At 39.2% G+C, this 22,009-nt stretch overlaps 1 protein-coding gene and 1 long non-coding RNA gene across 3 annotated transcripts in view; one reads left to right on the plus strand and one right to left on the minus strand.

Annotated features, from left to right (window-relative positions):
* Positions 1-22,009, plus strand: part of dachc (dachshund c) — a 540,735-nt gene that overhangs the window by 302,226 nt on the left and 216,500 nt on the right. The window lies entirely within an intron of this gene.
* Positions 1,718-16,219, minus strand: LOC132394383 (uncharacterized). Its single transcript, XR_009512297.1, has 5 exons — positions 16,173-16,219; positions 9,176-9,466; positions 7,001-7,213; positions 6,064-6,125; positions 1,718-3,433 (listed from the first exon to the last, which is right to left on the minus strand). It is a non-coding gene; the product is annotated as an uncharacterized LOC132394383 (long non-coding RNA).

A 22,009-nucleotide genomic window follows, 5' to 3' on the forward strand; every position in this document is an offset into this window, starting at 1 on the left:
CTAATTTTCCAGCAAGGATATGGGGTTAGCTGACAGATGCAAAACCAATTTACAAAGTAGTGCAATTCAATATTATGGTTTGATCTGACCTACCATATGCTTTACATTTTAGTTTTGAAAATTAGATTCAAATCCTTTTTCTAGTTGAACAAAACTTTGACATTAAAATAATCCATTAATTTTCAATTGTCTCTGTCGTTTTGCTCCTCCCCATCTCTGTAACTGTCTTCAGCACTACAGCCCTCTGAGATTTCAGTTCTCCTCCCATTCTCACGGCTAACACATTTTCAGACTTAATCACTCAACTATTGGCTGTCATGCCTTTAGTTGCCACAGGCCTAAACTCTAGCAATTCCCCTTTACCACTTTCTGCTTGCTCCTCTAGGACTATTTTCCCATTTGGTCCTCTGTGTAACACCTTCTTACACGGTTAGTTGACCATTGTTTTTTTTTGTTTAGTATCACTATTATAAGGTTCCTTAAGATTTGTTGCTATGTCGAAGGCGCTACAGGTTTAGCCCAGGTTATGAACACATGATGTGTTCAGCTTGCATGTACGAGCAAGCATTTGGGAGACCAGCAGGATGGATTCACAGCTGCAGGCATTTCTCCTGGTTGGGAAGTTGCTTTGTGGCAATGTTGCTGCATCTTGCTGAGAAATATGAATGACTGCATTGAATGCCCTGCTTTAACAACACATTGCACTTGGTCAGCCTATGTTGTTGTTTTATTTAAATATATTGATCAGTGGTCATATTTTCAATTTGCAAACTGTTCACATTACCAACAGATCTCTGGAATGGAATCTGGGAATCTCCTGTATCTAATTGCATTATGCTTGACTGAAAGGAACTTAGCTTCCCCGCAACATATAGAAAGCAACAGTGGTTAAAACTTCAGATTTCACATAAGTGGCACTGCAGACACTCTCTATCTATGGTGACTCTGACCTTTTAGAGGTATTTAAAATCATAAATGGGATGAATGCACATGGTTTTCTAGAGGGCATAGATTTAAGTTGAGAAGGAACGTGAGGAGATAGGTCTTTATACAGATGGTGGTGTGTATATGGAATGATCTGTCAGACAAAGTTTGTCTGACATTTAAAAGGTCTTAGGGCAGGTGCATAGACTGGTAAGGTTTAGAAAAATAAGCGCCAAAAGTGGGCAAATGGAACCAGAAAAAATGGGCATCTTGCTCAATATGGATGAGTTGAGATGAATGGCCTGTTCCTGTACTGTATTGTTTGATGACTGTCTGACCCCTTCAGCTCACAGCAAGGAGGCACACTTTCACCTCCTTGCTGTGGACAGCTACCTCCAATCTGCAATTTACTTCATCTGGAATGGGGGGGAAAAAATAGCATCCGGAAGAACTCAGCTGGTCCGGCTGCTTCTGTGGAGGGAAAGGTTTTGGGTCAAGGCCCCTGACCTGGACCGGTCATCCTGCCCAATTTATCATTGCTCTCTACTCCAGTTGTGCGCTGCCCAACTCCATCTGGTGGTCAGTTTGAGAACTGGTAGAACTTGCCCACCTGAAACAGACAGTCCCAGGATTTTGTCCACAATGGTCGCGTTCCCGAGTGAGTGAACAGGAAGCCTAGCTAATCTACTTCAATGATATATTTTATTCATAGAATTTTTATAGATACATTACAGATTGTCACATTAGGCATAGTGGACCACAGATCAATTAGGTTAAATACAATACAGGGCACTCGAGGGTACTTTATTCCACTTACAGCGCAGATTGCATCAACATTTAAATTACAATGAACAGTTTCTGATATATACAGCCAGAGGGTCGGTTCCAGTCTCTCGCAGAACAATGTCCAGTTATTTATGGAGTCTATTTCCTTTCTGATTGCCAATGCAAAGGTTTTTTTTAGCTGAGAGAAGGCACTTCATTGCCCATGTATGCAAAATAACCAATTAGCAAAGTACTGGCTCAAGCTCTAATAATTGAAAATGAGTGTACTGATTTTTTTGGGAGGTTTGAAATCTACTTTACCCAGTTGGAATCCAAAGGTGATGTAATCTTCAGGAAGCAAAAAGACATTAAACATAAATAATTGGCGGAGAACAGAATCTGAGAGGACATTTCAGCTATAGTGCTGACATTGGAATATTTAATAGATTATCTCCCTAACTGCAAATGAACTGAATATTATAAGCTCAGTGGCCGCTTTATTAGGTACCTCTTGTACCTAATAAAGTGACCACTGAGTGTATATTTATGGTCTGATGCTGCTTTTGCCCGTCCACTTCAATGTTCAAAGTGTTGTGCATTCAGAGATGGTCTTCTGCACACCACTGTTGTACTGTATGCTAACTTGAGTTACTATCACCTTCCTATCAGCTTGAATCAATTTGGCCTCTAATCTCTCTCATTAAAAAGTTGTTTACGCCCACAGATCTGCTGCTCACTGGATGTTTTTTTTTCTCCCCATTTCTTGCAACATTTTCTGTAAACTCTAGAAACAGCTCTGTGTGAAAATCCTGGAAGTTCACCAGTTCTGAGATACTCAAACCACCCTGTCTGGCATCCACAGTAATTCCAAGGTCAAGGTCACTTAGATCACATCTCTTCCCTCTCCTGATGTTTGGTCTGAACAACAACTGAACCTCTTGACCATCTTAGCATGTTTTTAGGCATTGAATTACTGCCACATGATTGGCTGAATAGATATGTGCATTAATGAGCAGGTGTACAGGTGTACGAATAAAGTGCCACTGAGTGTAGATAGTATTGCCTTCAAAATTTTGGAAGGAACAGGGACACTGTTGAAAAAGGACTCTTCCTCTCAACTGGAATAAGATCAAAAAACATGTCTCTAACCATGAAAGTGAATACAGAAATTAATATGTAATGTACCCAGAGCAAACTAGCAATTAGATGTCACAAACCTTCCTTCTTTAGTTGAGGCTCCATGCATCCCTTAAGTAGCCGACATGCTTTCAGCAATATACCAAAAACAGCACTGTCTTACTGAAGTGGAGAAAACAGCCAGCACGAAACCATTAAAACATGCCCAAAATAAGCAAGTTTGGACATCCTCCAATTCAGATGACTTTGAATTTCAGCTGGCAAGTTTACCCTGTTCATTACTGCAAAAAGAACTGTAGCAACAATGCGTCCATTCAGTTCCATAAGTGGTGCATGGAGAGCCGCCTTGTGGTCTGCATTGCTCGTGGACCACACGCCAGCAAGCTGGTGACTATTGTCGATGCAATGGACCAGAAGAAGTCAATGATGTTAGAGCCCTGCCAGCTGTGTAAAGAAGCAGGCTATGATACTTAGATATATGCAGTTCACTGACTTCCATCTATGAATAGCACGCTGTGTCTACCACAAAGCTGCTCGGCAAAAATAACCAATGAGAAATAGGAAGCGTGAAACACCATCAATCTCGTCTTTTACCTGGTGCAGAAGGCTGAGGAAGTTAAACAATCTGATCAAAATCAAGTTGTCTAAACTGAAGAAAGAAACCATTGAGAAATCATAAGAATAAAGAACATATGTATTGCCCCTCAAACTATAAAAGAGAAATTATTTTACACCTAAATGAAATAAAGCTTCCGCCACTTTACCCTGGACACTCTCCACTTCTTTGGGTTTGGCACTGCTCTCCTGCCCTTCTGACAGTTGCTGCTTTCTGCTAAATTTAGGCAGGGTTTCTGAAGTTGAACTTATCTGGGGCATTTGGCAGATGGTAGGATTCAACTTGCACGTGGCCTGCACTGAAATCAACTGGAGCCTGTGACTTGAGAACAGCAGATTTCCTGTGAAGTCAATGGGACCTAATTGTTTTCATGAATTACCTGAGTTTCCACTCCTTGCTACTTTGTGGATGAAAGTGCACATTATATTTGAAACCATTCCAGGAGGTTTCATCTTGTGACCTCCTATATCCAATCATTTTGCCATCATTTCTCTGCCCCTGACCAAATCTATTGCCACATTCAGCACTCTCTGTCTGCCTTACAATCTAATGGCTTGTTTATTTAAGGATACAAGGCAAAATAGGCCTTTCTGGCTCACCGAGCCACACCGTGCATCAGCCCGCTGATGTTAACCCTAGCCTAATCATAGGAGAATTTACAATGACCAATTAACCTGCTACTGGACTGTGGAAGGAAAAAGGTGCACCTGGAGGAAACCCTCTTGCACACAGGAAGGAGCATATAAACTTCCCGACAGAGGAAGCTAGAATTGAATTCCAAGCTCCAATGCCCCGAGTTGTAATGGCATTGCACTAACTGCTATGCTACCACGGCGCCCTAACAGGGCACAGTCTTGTCAATCAGTCTTCTCATCGCCCATAATCTTGAAACACATAAATTAAAGAAAAATATCATGCAAGTATATTCTTAGGTAGTGCTATGAATTTTCTCATGAGTTGTTTGGGCAAGGTATTAGAAAATAATTTTCAACACCAGGCCAGTTCTGGGTATTGCCAGCCTTCCTTAAATAAGGCCGAAATAAACCATTCATGCATTTGCTCACCCTTCCCAATTTTCATCTACAAATCAAACTTTGAATCCTTAGTTTATAAGTTAAGACCAGACAACCCACTCATGTAAGTGGACAAATGAACAGATTTTAAATGCATGATGTACATCATTTGGTCAGGGTAGTTACATTCATGGGTTGCTGTATTGCTACATTGAGGGGTCTAAGATAATTCAAAGCCAATTCTGTGTAACTATACCACAGCAATTTGAAAAGGAAACTTAGCACTACCATTTAAGCTATGAAAAATGGGCAATTAATGCTTTCCATATCAGCAACATCCAAATCCTCCCCCTGAAACTAAAACAAACAGATGAAAAATATCTTTATTTTCCCTTTCCACTTTAGTGAACTGGCTAAGTAACAAGGATTTAAACATTGCTGGCTATGTAACAGTTGATCACACCATGAAGTCAACAAGGACAGGGACTAGTTTAGCTTGCTATAATACCAGACATGACTGCTTTTTCTGCATTTGTTTCTGCCTAAATTGAAATAATGACTACCCAATTCCACTAATCCACAGCTTAATATGCTATTCGCTAGCCCATGAAGATTTGTAAATAAACACTACAAAATTAATAATTGTATTTCACATTAGTTCTGCATCTTGGTGTCAAATGATTACTTCTGACGCTGAATAAAAACAGGAAAGAACACAGCCTACTGCTGGTATGAATTAATTAGAGTGATTATTGTATTTATGCTGTTGCGTTGGAATCTAAACAATGAGAATCTGACACTGAACTGGTTTTGTTATATTGGAAACTGATTTTCAGTGAACAAAATTACATATTTCTAACCTACTTTAGTCTGTTTTAGAGCAGAGAAAAATTGCAGTAGCCTCATTTTAATAATAGGTAATTTTTTTTCTGAGATTGAAGTAGAACATCTACCTTGTTTCTTTCACATAAGTGGCCTGGTTACTTCAACTATGTACCAATTTCTCCACTTTCCATTCCCTTCCGGAAGTAATATCCACCAATACCAGGCAAGTAAATTGATCAAATGGTTTGGCAATCCTGCAAGTGTCTCTTCATTTGAGATAGAGAGAGATAGTCACAGGTTTGCTCAATATTCAATGGATGCCACAAGAAAGACAGCCTTTATTTGCCCTTCTCTACTACTAGTTTGCCATGGCAGGAAAATGATTGTACCCAATATTATACTTTGTAGTCACATCCCAATGATCGTCTGGGCTTAGCTATACACAAATAGAAACAAAAAAAGGACTTGGCCAACCATAGGGGACTGTTATAAATGTTAACTCAGTCAAGCAGTTTAAAATGCTGAAAAATGGGACCTTGAGCACAGATAAACATCCAGAATAATGTCACTTCTTACTAATCCAGTTTTAATTGGGTGTGCGAGGTTACTTTTGCTTCTCAAGTTAATTTCAATAAACACTGCAAAATTATTTTGAACTATACGCTCCCATAGGAGTACAACTCCATAAATGGTGTAAGCGATTTTATTAAATACATAAGAGCCAACAATTATGTGACTAAACAACAGAGATGTAAACCAAAGCAGCAGGAGAAAGGAACTTACTTTATCAGACAGTGTTCATTGAGTTGACATACTGAAACTCATTATACTGACTGGAGAGCTCACTATAAAAAGACAGTAAGCAAAGCAAAAATTAAGGTTTGCTTTTCAACTTTGCATTACATTGCAGTTCAATATTCTAGCTGCTTGAGAAACTGAAATGCCTTTTTATTTTAAATATTTATTTTCTCAACAATTCATACAATATTGAAGGGAGCCATTCAGCCCTCTGTCTCTGCTAGCTCCAAGACCAATCCCATTCACCTAATTTTTAAATATGATGAAAACTTCAATGTGTGGAAATATTAAAATAAAACAAAATAAACAACTTGACTGACTTTTGACTTTGTCTCCTAATTTTTGGCCACACAATTCACAATGAAATCATGCTAAGCCTAACCAAAAACCATGTTCAATGGGAATCTTAACAAGATGGACATCCACCACTGTACTCCCTATGGACCCCAGCGATGGCAAGGTGTTGTCCATGCTTATCCATGGATGGAAGTCCCAGATCTACTGCTGTTTAAAGGCATTGGCAGGGGAATGTTGGCAATAACCAGTTGTTTTAAAGGCAGCATAACAGAGTCGCTGTTAGCACTGCTGCATTATGGTACCAGAGACAGTGTATTTTCCCTGTGGCTGAATACATTTCTGCCAAATGCTCTAGTTGCCTCCAACAACCTAAAGATGTGCTGATAGATTGATTGGCTGCTGTAAATGATCCCATCTTGCAAGAAGGGAGAATGAGATGGGTCGGATTGATGTGTCGGGAGCCAGCATCGATCCAATTGGACAAATGGCCTATTCGGTAATCAAAACTGAATGACTCAGGAGCTGGGGAAAGAGAGACAGATTGTTGTTTCACGTGGAAGCCTTCCAATAACTCTGCTTCATCAGCCTGTTCCAGGCATCCACCACTCTATAAAAAAAAACTTACCTCACACATCCCTTTCAAACTTTCTCCCTTTCATCTTCAACGGGGAAATCATAGATGATTCGGCATGTTGTAAGAACGCAGCATCTATCATCAGGGACCCCACCATCCAGGACATGCTCTCTTCTTGCTGCTGCCATCAGGAAGGAGGTACAGGAACTTGAGGATCAGGACCATCAGGTTCAGGAACAGTTATTTCCCTTGAATCATCAGGCACTTGAACCAGAGAGGATAACTTCAGTCACCCTAACGATCCTAAAAACTCAATTTCAAGAATTCTACAACTTATGTTCTCAACATTTATTATTTATTTATTATCTTTCCTTCTTTTCTGAGCTCAAGCTAGTAAAAGCTGAGGTATGGGTATAGCCAAGCACACTCATTTGTCAATTACTGGGAACTTTCAGGCTATTCCAATGGTGTTTATTATTGTGCTTTTCTGACGATGTTCAGCCCTAATTGTTTTATTATTATTATTCTCTTTCTCTAATTTTTAGTATTTGCATTTTTTTGTCTTTTGCACGTAGATTGTTTGTCCATCTTTGCTGTGTTCAGTTTTTCATTGATTCTGTTATGCTTCTTTGCATTTACTGTGAATGCCTGCTACAAAATGAATCGCTTGAGTATATGGTACTTCTATAATATACTCACTTTGACATGAGAGAGGGAGCGGGGGCAACTGTATCAGCAAATTTTGGCACAATGTTTGGACTTTAGGTGTTAGATTTTCACGGAATCTGCTGAGTGCAATATTTTCCATTTCTTTTACATATTTCCAGTATCTGCAGGATTTTATTTTGTGTTTCTATTGGTTCCTTCCAGAGCTGTTCTAAGTAATAAAAGTTCTGGATGAGTAATAGTGATCATCAGTAAGCGTGTAAATTTCTTTTAGACATTGTCAGGATAGTATGTAAACTGCTGTGTAAAGTGTCGCAGAGTAGAGGGAATCAGGTGAATCGAATTGGCCTTTGTTTAGGTGAGGACTGAGGCGTAATCTCCTTCAAGCCTTGCCACATGTTTTCTCCAATATCTAGGCAGACGTGGTTTCTGCTTCCTTCTGTAAGGCTGATTTCCCACCCATAGGTGTCAATAGGACCATCATTCCCTCTCCCTGAGGTATCAAGTTGGTAAATGTTCCTTGTAGAATTAGAGCAGTGTTTCCATTTATCTCTCATGTGCAATAACGCAATAGATACACAAATCTTATGAAAAATTCAGTAAGGCCCTAAAACGTTCTGACTGCTTATTTAACATTCCAAATATTGTTGGTTTTCCATTTACTAGATTCTCTATGATAATGGTTTTGCAAACCCGTGGAATGTATTAGTGCCATTGTGAGATATTAGACTTAAAGGCAAAAATGGATAAGGTGAGATTTAAATAGAAATGTTCTAAGTTTTAACAGATTTTTTTTCAGGCAGTATTGTTCTCAATAGCAGAGGAGGCAATAAATTGAAACAAAAATTTAGCAGATTAATCAGAACATCAGGGATATAATGAACCTGAAGAAGGGTCTCGGCCTGAAATATTGACTGTTCATTTATTTCCATTGATGCTGCCTGACCTGCTGAGTTCCTCCGTCACTTTGTGTGTATGTGTGTCTGTCTGAGTTGCCTTGGATTTCTAGCATTTGCAGACTTCGTTGTGTTAAAGACACAACTTGTTATGATTTGCAATGCATAGTTCAAGTGAGCAATAGACATTTCAAAGGGGAATCAGATGTACTCTGCAAAGGGTAGAGCTGTGCCAAGCCACAGGGAAAGGGCAAATTAATGGGATTAAATGGTTAAATCCTTAAAATAACATGTAGCAAATGCCGCCTTCTGTGCCGAACCGTTCTATGAATCATGTGTTGGATCATGCTTGATATTGCCCACATCTCTCATAATTAGTGTCCTGTAGGTTTGGCTGCCATGGACATCCTATGAACCAGAGGCAAGCAGTGAACAGAGCTCCGATTGAAGATCAGGTGGTGCCGCTCACTGACTGCCCTTCTGGTCTTTTGACAGCTTCTGCTGTGAGGAGACCTTTTCCATTGTTTATAATTGTCTCTGTTAATCAGAGACATTAGAACTAGATGATTATTCTTAAATAAAAACATTTTTAAATATGCATATTTAATAGGATAATTAATTAAAATATTGAAGTTATTGAAGGAGAAAAATCCAAATCTCTCACCTTCACTTTCTTTTTTAGTGAAGGCGAAAACCACCTTTCAAATGAATGGACTCCACTAAAAGTGCGAGCTGTCAGTTGGTGTTAAAGTTGAGGGGACGGATGTGAAGTACTTCCAGAACCAATCAGGAACATCCTGTGAGATGTCTTTCTGTGCCCACACTTGAATTCCAGTGTATTCCACTTTGTTGTGCTGGTTCTAAAATCAGAATGTACTTAAGCCAGACTGTGACACAACCCTCCCACTGAATAACACAATCTGTATCTGGAGTCCAAACTGATGAGTATTTGGCCCTGAAATAAAATGTATTTGTCTTGCATAAGATTGTCTGCCAAACAGTCATTAAGCTTCTTATTATCCACCAAGATAGACTCGTGGAGCCATATTGACCATAGCCTATAAGATATAACAGCAGAATCAGACCTTTCAGCTCATTGTCTGTTCTGCAATTCAATTATGTTCTTTTTCAATCAGATTATCCCACCCTCTTCCTGTTACCTTTAATCCCCTTACCAATCAAGAACCTATCAATCTCTGCCTTAAATACTCTGTATCAATTAGATCCACAGATTCAACTCCCCCTGGCTGAATATATTCCTGCTCACCTCAATGTATAAAGGAATGTCCCTTTATTCTAAGATTATGCCCTCTAATCCTAGACTCTCTTCCCAATGGAAACATCCTCTTCATGTCCACTTTATATAGGTCTTTTTAAAGAGCAAACACGAGGAAATCTGCAGATGCTGGAAATTCTCATAGTGCTTCTTCTTATAGATGCTGCCTGGCCTGCTGTCTTCCACCAACATTTTGTGTGTGTTATATAAGTCTTGTTGTATTAGGTAGATTTCAGTGAGATTCCCCCCTCTCACTCTATCAGCCTTCTGAACTCCATCAATTACAGGCCTAGAGCCATCAAACATTCATTGTATATTAAGACTTGTATCTCTGGGATCATTCTTATACCAGATCTATGTCGATCATTCTATTGTTACTAATCTCCTTTACCAGCACTTGGTCTGTGTCTTATAGGAAAATATTGGACCATGTTGAATCCTTTTCACAAGGCAAGTGGAATGCCTATCTTTTGAATAAGTAGGGAATTAAGGGCTCACTGAACTATCTATGAGGTGAGGTACAATCAATGATTATGTTGAAAAACCCCTGCTTGGAACTTACACTAATGCAATCCACTCAATCAGTCCAGATGCCATCTAACTTCATTCCACGGCTTTAATTAACCTGCTTTTGCTTTCCCTAGTCAAATGGAAGAGGAGGTGAGTATCACGCTGTGTTAGCCTGCCAGTAGTCCCAAGTCCCACCAGAGTTTCTGCCTCTTTGACAAAGGATAGATCTCTCAGTTAATGGCACTGCTGCCCATTAGTTTCAGTTGCACCTCCCAGTGTGATTGGCAAAGGCCGTTTATTCTTTTCAGAAAGGATCCCTACTGCTGATGGATAATGAGATTATTACAGTTTTATTTCCAGGCAAGCAACATCCTCTTTAAATGCCCTTTCTGCTGAGCCAAAAGTGGGCAGATACAAAGAGAAAAACATTCCTTTTTTAAAAAAATCAATTCTACTTCAAAAATTATATGGTATTATTTAACACCTTTGCAGCTCGCTTTTACACACATTACAAAGAATGGATTAGAAGTGAATTGCACCCTGCTTGCAGATATGGATCTGCTCAGTCACGGGCTGTAACAGCTGTCATCCCAGCCACACTGCTGTGATTTAATTAGTCTGTTTATGTCCTTTCTAATAATAATTCTGTCTCTGCGAAAGGGCAAATGCAGATAGCATTTTTTTTTCTTTCTACCGGCACTGTAAATTGAGGAGTTTGGCCTACATCTGATCCACAGGAGAAGGGCCAGCATGTGGAAAAGAATCGCTATCCCAGTCACTTCCAATCACTGATGGATTGTGGAAAGGAAAATGATTCTGATTTCCTTCGGGTCATGTAGAGGCCGAGAGCACAAACCAGAGTGGGTGATAGGAGTGTTCAAAGCCTATCTGTATCTTCTGGCATATTCTTTTGTAAAAAAAATAATCTCATTGCAATTGCACAATAAAGCAAAGCTGATTGATTTAAGTTTTTAGAACGGATTGGGCCTAAAATTCCTTGGAACATATACAGTCTCTGTTTCATTTTCTGCCTCTTGGAAACCCCTAAATTTTACACCTGCACTAATGGTAATTATATTTTCAACTGCTCAGACCCCAAGCCCTGGAAGTCCCTTCCTAAACTTCTCTTCCAATCTCTATAAAACCTACCTTTGCAATGCAAGTCTTGTAATATCTTTTCTATTCTCTATTTTATGGCTCAGTGTCAAAATTTTATCAATTGTTTGACAGTGTATCTGTGAAACTCCTTGAGATGAATCGATGTGTCAAATGTTGCTGTATAAATGCAGGCTGTTGTTGTTGGGGAAGGAACTGCAAGTTTATCACACATGGCATTTGTCGTGCATGAGTTAGTTGGCAAATTCAGGCCAGAAAAGATAAGCCAGAAATTGTTGGCTGATTTTACACTGCTCTACCAACTGCTTCACATGCTCTGTCTTCCTGCTATTTTTGAAACTTTGCTGATTTATGCATAAAACTCAAACTGAGCAACACACACAAAATGCTAGAGGAAATTAGCAGGCCAGGCAGCATCTATGGAAAAAAGTGCAGTTGACTTTTTGGGCTGAAACCCTTCTGCAGAACTGGAGAGAAAAAGCTAATAAGTAGATTTGTATGGTGGGAGTGAGAAGAGAGAGGGAGAGAGAAAGATGCCAGGCGATAGGTGAAACTTGGACGGGGAGGGATAAAGCAAAGAGCTAGGAAGTTGTTTGGTAAAAGAGACAGAAGGCCATGGAAAGGGGGAGGGGAGGAGCACCAGAGGGAGGTGATGGGCAGGCAAGGAGATAACATGAGAAAGGGACAAGGGGATGGGAGATGGTGAGGGGGAGGGGGGTAGGAGGCATTACCAGAAGTTTGAGAAATCGATTTTCAAGCTACCCAAATAGAATATAAGGTGTTGTTTCTTCAAAATAAGTGTGACCTTATCCTGAAAGTGGAGGAGGCCGTAGATGGACATATTGGAATGGGAATGGAAAGTGGAATTAAAATGGGTGGCCACTGGGAGATCCCGCTTGATCTGGTGGAGGGAGCATAGATGCTCGGTGAAGCAGTCTCCCAATCTACATCAGGTCTTACTGATATACAAGTGGCCACACCAGGAGCACTGAACACAGTTTACAACCCCGACAGACTAATAGGTGGTGTCGCCTCACTTGGAAGAACTGTTTGGGGCCCTGAATGGTGGTGAGGAAGGAGGTGTAGGTGCAGGTGAAGCACTTGTTCTGCATGCAACGATAAGTGCCAGGAGGCAAATCAATGGGGAGGGACGAATGGACAAGGTTGGAGGATCAACACTTAATATTCCGTTTGAGTAGCCTCCAAATTGATGGCATGAACATCGATTTCTCAAACTTCCAGCAATGCCTCTATTCCCCCCCCCCCCACACTTCACCATTTCCCATCCCCTTGTCTCTCTCTCTCATGTTATCTCCTTGCCTGCCCATCACCTCCAAGCTCCAGCTATCGTCTGACGTTTCTTTCTCCCTTTTCCCCCACCGTTCAAATCTACTCCTTTGCTTTTGTTCTCCAGTCCTGTTGAAGGGTTTCGGCCAGAAACGTCAACTGTATTTTTTTTCCATAGATGCTGCCTGGCCTGCTGAATTCCTCCAGCATTTTGTGTGTGTTGCTCGGATTTCCAGCATCTGCAGATTTTCTCGTTTGTCAAGCTGAACATCGTGAGGAATGTCAAATGTCAGTGGTTTAGATGACAGAGTCCTTGCCTCACAGCACCAGAGAGCCAGGTTCAGTTCTGACCTCTGTCTGTGTGTGTGGAGTTTGCAAGTTCTCCCTAGTGACTATGTTGGATTCATCTGGGTGCCCCAGTATCTCCCTATGCCTCAAAGATGTGTGAGTTGGTAAGTTAATTGGTCACAGTAAATTGTCCATGGTGGGTAGAATCTGAGGGAATTGATGAGAATGTGAGGATAATCAGAAACACAATCAGGTGAATTACAGTAAGTATATATGTATATTGAATAGTTAAATAAGTAGTGTAAAAATAAAAATTAAAAAGAAATAGTGAAGTAGTGTTCATGGGTTCAATGTCCATTCAGAAATTGGATGGCAGATGGGAAGAAGCTGTTCCTGAAATGTTAAACATGTGCTTTCAGGCTCCTGTACCTCCTCCCTGATGTTAGCAATGAAAACAAAGCATGTCCTGCGTGATGGGGGTCCTTAATGATGGACGCTGCCTTTTTGAGGAATTGGTTCTTGAAGATGTCCTGGATTTTATGGAATCTAGTGCCCATGATGGAGCTGACTGAGCTTACAACTGTCTGCAGCTTATTTTGATCCTGTGCAATAGCTCCACCTTCCACACTGATGGTGGTTAGTATGGGATGGTCAGTGTGGAGTGGATGAGCTAAAGGGCCAGTGGTGTTTTCCTCTATGACTCAGGCAGGGTAATATTAATATCTCAGCAACTCTTAAAGTATTTATCAACTCCTTTAATCTAGAAGAAATATTCAAACAAATTCCTGCATGTAGGCGGTAGATTTCAAGAAAAACTAAATGTTTAGTCTTTTCCATGCTTTTTTTTAATATGGGTTCCCCTCTGCTCCTTCATTTGACTTAACTTGGGTTCATCTTATTTCCTTTGCCATCTTCTTTCACAGCAATGCCATTTCCCTAGCAAGGCTTGACCGTGATAGGCTTCATTTTAATGCTTTTGATTGGTTGAGGAGCAAAGCCTGCTGGTCCCAGCATGTTCCCAGATGTCTTTGTCATCTACTTCAGTTTCGTTAAGTTATGTGGCAAAGGTAGTTGAATGTTGTATGGAAGTCTTCAGTGTTGAGAAGATGGTCCCAGTCAAATAGACTTATGTTGCAAAATTTGTCTTAAAATCTTGCCTAATAACATACATTAACTGTAATTGTACTTTGTTCCTTCCCTGTTAATCTTTCTCCATTACAGTATATCTACTGTTTATCACACTTACTTGTTTTACTTGCTGGTCACACGTAAAACCATTGCAATTCATTTTATTTCAGATCTATTTTTGAATCCTCTTAAGTCTTTGCACTTAAAGATTGGTAGTATTGTAATTTTCTCAGCTATCCAAGGGCAAGTTGGAGGAACTCATGCCAGTCTCATTGAAAAGCTTCCTCTATTCAATCCCCACCAATACCACATCCCAATACTCCACACATCTCTCACACATCAATCAATGCTCTCTCGAACTTTTACTCGGCTTGAAAACTGCGCGGAGCTTCATATTTCTTTTGGTAATATGCATACTGTGAATATTTAGAACTGAAAACTCTCAGACTTTTTATTTATTAGTGGAAAGGTACAATGAAATACGGTACAACAAAGAAAATGTTTAATGTTTTGTAAACTTTGTCTCGTCTGTCATTCTTCCAGCTGCACAGCAACATAGACTATATGTGTGGGAGCACTTCAGTTATTGCGCGGCGGTGTTTAGAGGGAACAGTGGTGTAATCAATGTAGTACAAACACAGAAGAGGAGATGAGGCACACAGATGACAGGATTGAGGGGACTAAATGGCACACTCATACCCCTATTTTCTTTTGCTTTCATGTTCCTGCTAATGCTTTCTCTCTCCCTTCCTTTCAGTATAAACACCTCTTCTCCTACCGTCCTACCAATTCTGGCCTCTTGTGTGTTTCATCACTGCATCAGTTGTGGCCTTGCTTTCGGCTACCCATGTTCAAATCCTTTTCTAAATTTCTGTCCTCCACCTTATTATTCTCTTTTCAAATGCCTCAATATTTATTTCTTCAAACAAGCCCGTAATGAACTGAAGTATGGGACTGTTGAAGTTTGGTGAAATATTATCCCCACATTTGAATGTCACACCCACATTTTTGAACTAATGAATACAGGAGTTGGGATGGTTCACCTAAGTTGCATCAAATAAAGATTCAAAGTACATTTATTATCAAATAATCTATATATTATACAACCTTGAGATTTGTCTGCTTACAGGCAGCCACAAAGCTAGAAACCCAAAAGAACCCAATTAAAAAAACTAAAGACCAAACCCCAATGCACTGAGAAAGAGAAAAAAACACAAATCATGCAAAAAAATAGAAGCGGGCAACAACAACATTCCAAACTAGATTGAGTCTTTAGATCCAAATCCCTGGAACAGTCCAGTCTAGTCCCAAAGACTTGGTATTCAGTTCATCATATTCACCAAGGCAAATTGGTGCAATGTTTGCAGACACAAAGCACAGCAGCTTGGGGCATTAGCTTAAAAAAGCAAAAAAAAATCAATTCTGCTGGTTTCAGATTTTCACCAAATCAGATCTAGAGCAGTCATTCATAAATTTACCCAATAAGTCCCAGTTTTTCACTTTTTCACTGTACAACTGCATTTTTCTTCCCCTTTCAGTTAACTATTCATTTTTTAAAAAAATGTTACCATTGAATTTGCTTCTAACACTTTTTTCAGTTGGACTTTCAGGAATCATTAAAAAAATTCACACTTTGAAATAATAATTCTTCTCTTGTCTTGCCTCTTATTCTTTGTCAATTACCCTAAATCTATGTCCTCTGATTATCAGCCATCCTGTGAATGGAAACAGATCCTTCCTATTAATCAAAATATAACTGACTGCTTCTATTAAATCCAGACTTAATGTTAGCCATAACCTCCTATATAGTGACAAACCTAAGGCGTAAGGATCAACACCGTGGTTAAGTTAACAGAGTAGTACAGAAAGGCTTGAATTACTGAAGCAGTGATGTGAGTTCAAATTCCACTCTGAGAGCTGGGATTTGTAGTTCAAGCAATTAAGTGAACCAAGAACGCAAAATAAAAGCTAGAGTTTGTAATAGTGACTATTTAACTATTTGATTGTCATGGTTTGCTAATGTTCCTTAGGCAAGAAAATTTGTTGTCATCCTCACCTCTTTGCGACTACACAGCTGCTATAGTAGTTGACACTTAACTGTCCTTTGAAGTGGCCTTGTAAACCATTCAGATCAGGGCGTCTTTTATGGATGTGCTACTAATGCTGCTCCTGCTACTGAGGTCCACATCCTGTTAATGTGTAAAAAAACAAAGAAATGTTTTATATTGTTTAGACACATAAAGATGTGAACATAAGGAAGATCTGGTTTAGGCAGGATTTAATCTGAATAAAGAACTCTTTTACTGTTTAATTACATAATCCACTTTTAGTTTAAACCTGATTTTGACCACATTTAGATTAAAACATGTAGTGAGATTTCTGCCATTGGTGTTTGCATAAGATATAAAGCATGGCACAAAACAGAGAGCTCAAGGACATTGCTGCTTCAGATCCCCATGACACTTTCAGCAGTTCTGTGAATGTTATCAGGAAACACTTCATGTCCATGATACATATGGGAAAGCTGTAAACAGCTGTCAGAAAGCAGGCTTGTCTGTGTCCATTTAAAGCTAGAAATATCTCTGAGCCTGTCCTATTTATCATATTTCTCCTTAAATGCTACAACCAGATTGAAAACTAATGGGCATTGCGAAAAATGGGTCACTTTGCACCTGAACGATAGGCTTTTGCAAAGCATGCACCAGATTAACAGAAGATGAAGATGCATAAGCACATATACAGCTGCAAAGCAAAGTCATTTAGACTGTAATATGGACATTTGTTTTTTCTTAAAGCAAATCACATTGGGAAAAAATGGTAACCTTTTATTTTGCTGCAGAGGAAATATGAGGGGACATTTTACTCTAGATTGAATTGTCATTTTTAAACACAGCGCTGCACTTTAATTTGATCTATGGAAGGCAAGCTTATCACATTTTCAATAAGAGTGGTACTTTGAACTTTACAACATAATTTTTTTTATTAAACATACTCGGCATGAAAACCTCACTGAAATACTCCCTTAACCCAAACACTCTCTTTTTGTCGAATAACATTTTCAATATTTAACATTCATTCATTTTCCTCAAGTTTTAATTCTGCATAATACTACATATGCCAAATTCTTTAATTTTTCAGTTGTAATATTATCTCATTGCAGTAAAATAACACACATTGGAAAAATATTGCTACCTTAAGTTTTATTTCAATTGCATAAATTTAGTAAATGGCACTGGTTTGTTCTAATTAACTAGATTGATCAGAAATATGTATAGTGCAATGTTATAATTTGCTTGATTAATACTAGTGTTTTGGCCAAGCCAAGATAAAATACTTTGCATGCATTTTTCAGGATTAATATGAAATGGGTGAATGGGTGGGGAAAATCTGCTCCCCATTAATTATGGAACAAATTTATAGAATATTTTGCATGTTGCAGTTTTTTTTTCAGAATTTTATCTGCATCTCCCAACAGTAATATAATGTGAATACTGCTCTGAAAGAGTAAAATTAGATTGTGATCTGTTAAAAACACATACTGTATTTATGAGGAAAATCAGCTGACATGGTTATGTTGCTTCATTTTAAATAATGAAAAATGGCAAAGCAATACATACTCTACGATGCATGTCTAAATCCATTTAGACAAGAAACAGTGATATTATTATCTTTTTTAAAAAATGTCCCTTTGGAATGGTTTACTTGTTGTTTTGTGACACAGAAGAACTTCGGTCTATCTATAGGGCCAAACTTTTAACACCTCGAAGTTCAGTCAGATATATTTGGGAATCCCATCTGTCTGCAGATTACTGTTGGTCTAAGTGGAACAACTAGAGGGAATGCCAGACTCCTTTCCACCAGAGCTGTATACACTTCCCGCACCCCAGAAAAGCAACCAACCTAATAAAAGACGCCCTCCCACTGCGTTCTCTCTGCTTACTCTTCCTATTGGGCAAAAGATACAAAAGCTTGAGAACGTGTACCATCAGGCTCAAGTACAGCTTCTGTCCTGCTGTTATCAGACTCTTACATGGACCTCTTGTAGAATAAAGAAGAATTCTTTATCTCTGTTTCCTCGCATGGTCCTTGAACTTAATCTGTCTACCTGCACAGCACTTTCTCTATAATTGTAATGCTATATCCTGTATTCTGTTTTGATCTTCCGTTTGTACTGCCTCGATGTACTTGCTATAGGGAATGATCTGCCTGGATGGCATTCAAACAAAAGCTCTTCGCTGTACCTCAGTGTAGGTGACAATAATAAACCAATTACAAATGTCCAAGTATTGTCTTTAACCAATATCAGACTGCTTCCAGGGATATTTCTGATACTTGCCAGTCAAGACGTGAGGATATTTCATATTGCTGTCAGGTGAGCATCATGTCCACCACAAGTACTAATAGTACATTGAAAGGAACTTGCACACTTATCACCAACCAAGTGGTTGGGATATCTCTAGTGCCCAATAGTTTAACAATGGAGCTATTTGCTGTATCCCTAAAGTGACAATAACTGCAGGTAATTACATAAGAAATAGGAGCAGGAGTCAGCCATTGGCCCATTGAGCCTACTCCACCATTCATTAAGATCATGTCTGATCTGCTCTACCTATCTGACTTTTGATCATAGCCCTTAATTTACCCGACTGTGCAAAACTCTTCTAATTGTGCCTTAAGTATATTTAAAGAGGTAACCTCTGCTCCTTCGCTTAGCAGAGATTTCTACAGATGTATTGTTTTCAGGGAAAATCAGCTCCTCTTCATCTCCACCGTTCCTATGCAGAGTGCGTAGAAAACTATGACAAATGTGTGTACCAAGCTGCTCATAGCACACCCATGTTGATGGGACACATTATTGAATCATAGAATCATACAGCACTTCAACCTATCAAGTCCCTGCTAGTGTTCAAGCACCCATGGAGACCAATCATAAAATAAGCCCGTTTTATTCTCCGCACTGTCTCAGCAACTCCTCCATGTGATTCTACCATTCATTTGCACACTAGGGATAAGTTATGATGGTTGTCTAACCTGCTAATCTGTGTAAGATATAAGAAGATATCAGAGCACCTTCTGTGGGCTTGGGAAGACCGTGCAGACTCCACACAGATAGCACCGGAGGTCAGGATTGAACAACGGTCACTACCACCACAGTATTCTTTTGGTATATTTTCTGTGTTTCTGTTTCACTGTTGCCCTCTTGAGAGCATGGAAAACAGAAGAAGAACAACATAACTCCTTGAGCTTTCTCTGCAATTCGAATATATTATGGCTGCTCTTGAACTCAGTTCCATTTTCCTGCCTGTTTTCCAAAACCACTCTCTCACTTATAGATCAGGGTGGCATGGCAATGTAGTGGTTAGCACAATTCTTTACAGTACAGATGACCCAGATTCAATTCCCTGTGCTGCTTGTAAGGAGTTTGAACATTTTCCCCATGACCGTTTGGGTTTCCTCTGGGTTTCCACCCAAAGTCCAAAGACATACTGGCTGGTAGGTTAATTGGTCATTGTAAGTTGTCCCGTGATTAGGCTAGGATTAAATCAGGAGATTGAAAGGTAGCATTGCTTAAAGGGCCAGAAAGGCCTATTCTGTGCTGTATTTCAATAAAAATAAATCAAAAGATATTTCCATTTCATCTTTGATTGGGTTAAATGGCTTGTTCTTCATGGGTCTCAAGAATAGGACATTCCTCCTCATTTCTGTCTGAAATAGCTGCTCTTTATTCTGATATTATACTCTTTGTTCTTAGATTCATCATGTGGAGGCATCTTCCAAATATAAATTGATTTATTGGTAACTTTGCTAATTATTGTTATATGTAGTGATGTACAGTGAAAAACAATTTTGCATGCCATCTGTATAGGTTGTTTTATCACATCAGTATGTTCAGGTAGCACAAAAGAAAAGCAATAACAATGCTGATTTAGCTTTGCATTTCAACAGAAGGTACAGTGCAGGCAGGCAGGTAATAAGGAGCAAGACCACAATGGGGTAGATTGTGAGGTCAAGAGTCCATCTTACTGCACAAAACATCCTTTCAAATTTCAGTGTAACAGCAACCGTTGCTGAGGGAGGTTGGTGAGAGTTGGATCAGAGTGTGCATCCTGGAGATCAAGAGAGGGTGGGAGGCGAGCAGGAGTTCAGAGCCATTTGCCTGCATTTGACTGGTTTCCCTCTCTTTCTCTTGCTCGCTGCTGCTGGAGGAAAGTGCCGGAGTCCTGGGTCTCGTGCAAGTTCTGTTAGCTGCAGTTTGTGGGTTGGACTCGTTTTTAGAGAACTCTGCACTTTATGTTATATGTGTCTATTTTTTTTCAGGTTACTCCTTTTTTTTATTGTTTTTTGTGTGATTTTGATCGGAGCAGACTGCCTCTGCAGCCTGCAGTCAACAAACGATACAGCACTAAGTTCAACTGAACATTCCTAGACTGTTTCAAGGCTCTTTGATGTTTAATAGTCTGTGTGCTGTCACTTATTTTTTGCCATTTGCACAATTTGTTCTTTTTTTGCGAGTGGGGTGTGTTTGATGTTTTCTTTGAATGGGTTCCATTGTGTTTCCTTGTTTTGTGGCTGCCTGTGGGAAGAATTTCAGAGTTGAGTACTGCATACATAATTTGATAGAAAATATACATTGAATTTTGAGGACAGAAGATTTCCTTAAGTCTGGTGGTGCATGCTATCAAGCTTTTGTATCATTTACCCAATGGGAGAAGGGGAATGAAAATGTCTGCGGTAGGTGGGGTCTTTGATTATTTTGGCTGCTGTACTGAGGCAGCGAGAAGTATAGACAGAATCCATGATCCCTTATAATAAAACATCAGGAATACAATGCTTCATACAGACCAGTGGGAAGTTTTACTTTCACTTAAGCTTTTCACTTAAACTTTTGACAACATTTTCTCGTCAAAGTCAGCTCTGTTAGACAAGTCTTAGAATATAAGATATTATAATAAGTTTTTTAAGATATGTCATCGGTGAGGGAATGAATCAAGTTTCAAGGTTTGGATATAACGCATGTTTTGATGGTTAGTAATAAATCTGAGCATTCAGTGACTGACTTATATTTCATGAACACAGGTTGTTACTCTGCGTTTGATTGAGATACAACAGATGTTTTCAGATCGCTGTTCTTTTGTAGATGAAATGGGAGGAGTTACAGGAGATTTTTATGACACTTTTGGTATTTAAAAATTCCTTTTCCAATGCTCTTTGGAGGACTTAGAATAAGATTATTTAAAAGGCCAGTTTTGTTTTCAAGAAACATCATTCAGAAGGACATTATTTTCTGTTGCTAAACACAGTTTGCATCAGCTTGCAAAGGCTTTTACATCAGCTGTAGTTGCACAGCTTCTCTTCCGTCACAAAGACCTTTTTTTTTAAAGAAAATTTATTTTTTTAATGGAAATGCATATTTATAGCTCAGCTATTTCAAGGTAGAGCTGTAATTAAGATGAAGTAAGGACTAAATTTATGTAGTATTCTTCAGATTTCTTGACAGCCAATGAAATATTTGTTTCAGGAACATAAGCACTGTTGAATATGTACATGCCAAGTTCACATAAATAACAATAATGATAACCAGATAATGATTTTCTAATGTTGGCTGAGAAATAAATATCATTTAGAACATTAGTGATAACTCCCCTGCTCTTCAACACAACTCATTGGATTTTTTTTCACTTGAGAATGCAGTTTTAACCTAAAAGAACTTCCAACAATGGTCTAGGTTTCTGCCTAGGTTGTGTTCATTTCTCTAGATTGGGCCTTGAACCCAAAATTTTCTAGCTCAGTAAAACATAGATCATAATACTTGAGCGACAGAAAATTAGAGTCAGACTCAGTGAAGTGCCTTGTACACTAAAGCAGCTTTTGACCAAGAATTTCACCAAGGAA

This window comes from Hypanus sabinus, chromosome 5 (assembly GCF_030144855.1).
Source record: "Hypanus sabinus isolate sHypSab1 chromosome 5, sHypSab1.hap1, whole genome shotgun sequence".
NCBI classification, from domain to species: domain Eukaryota; kingdom Metazoa; phylum Chordata; class Chondrichthyes; order Myliobatiformes; family Dasyatidae; genus Hypanus; species Hypanus sabinus.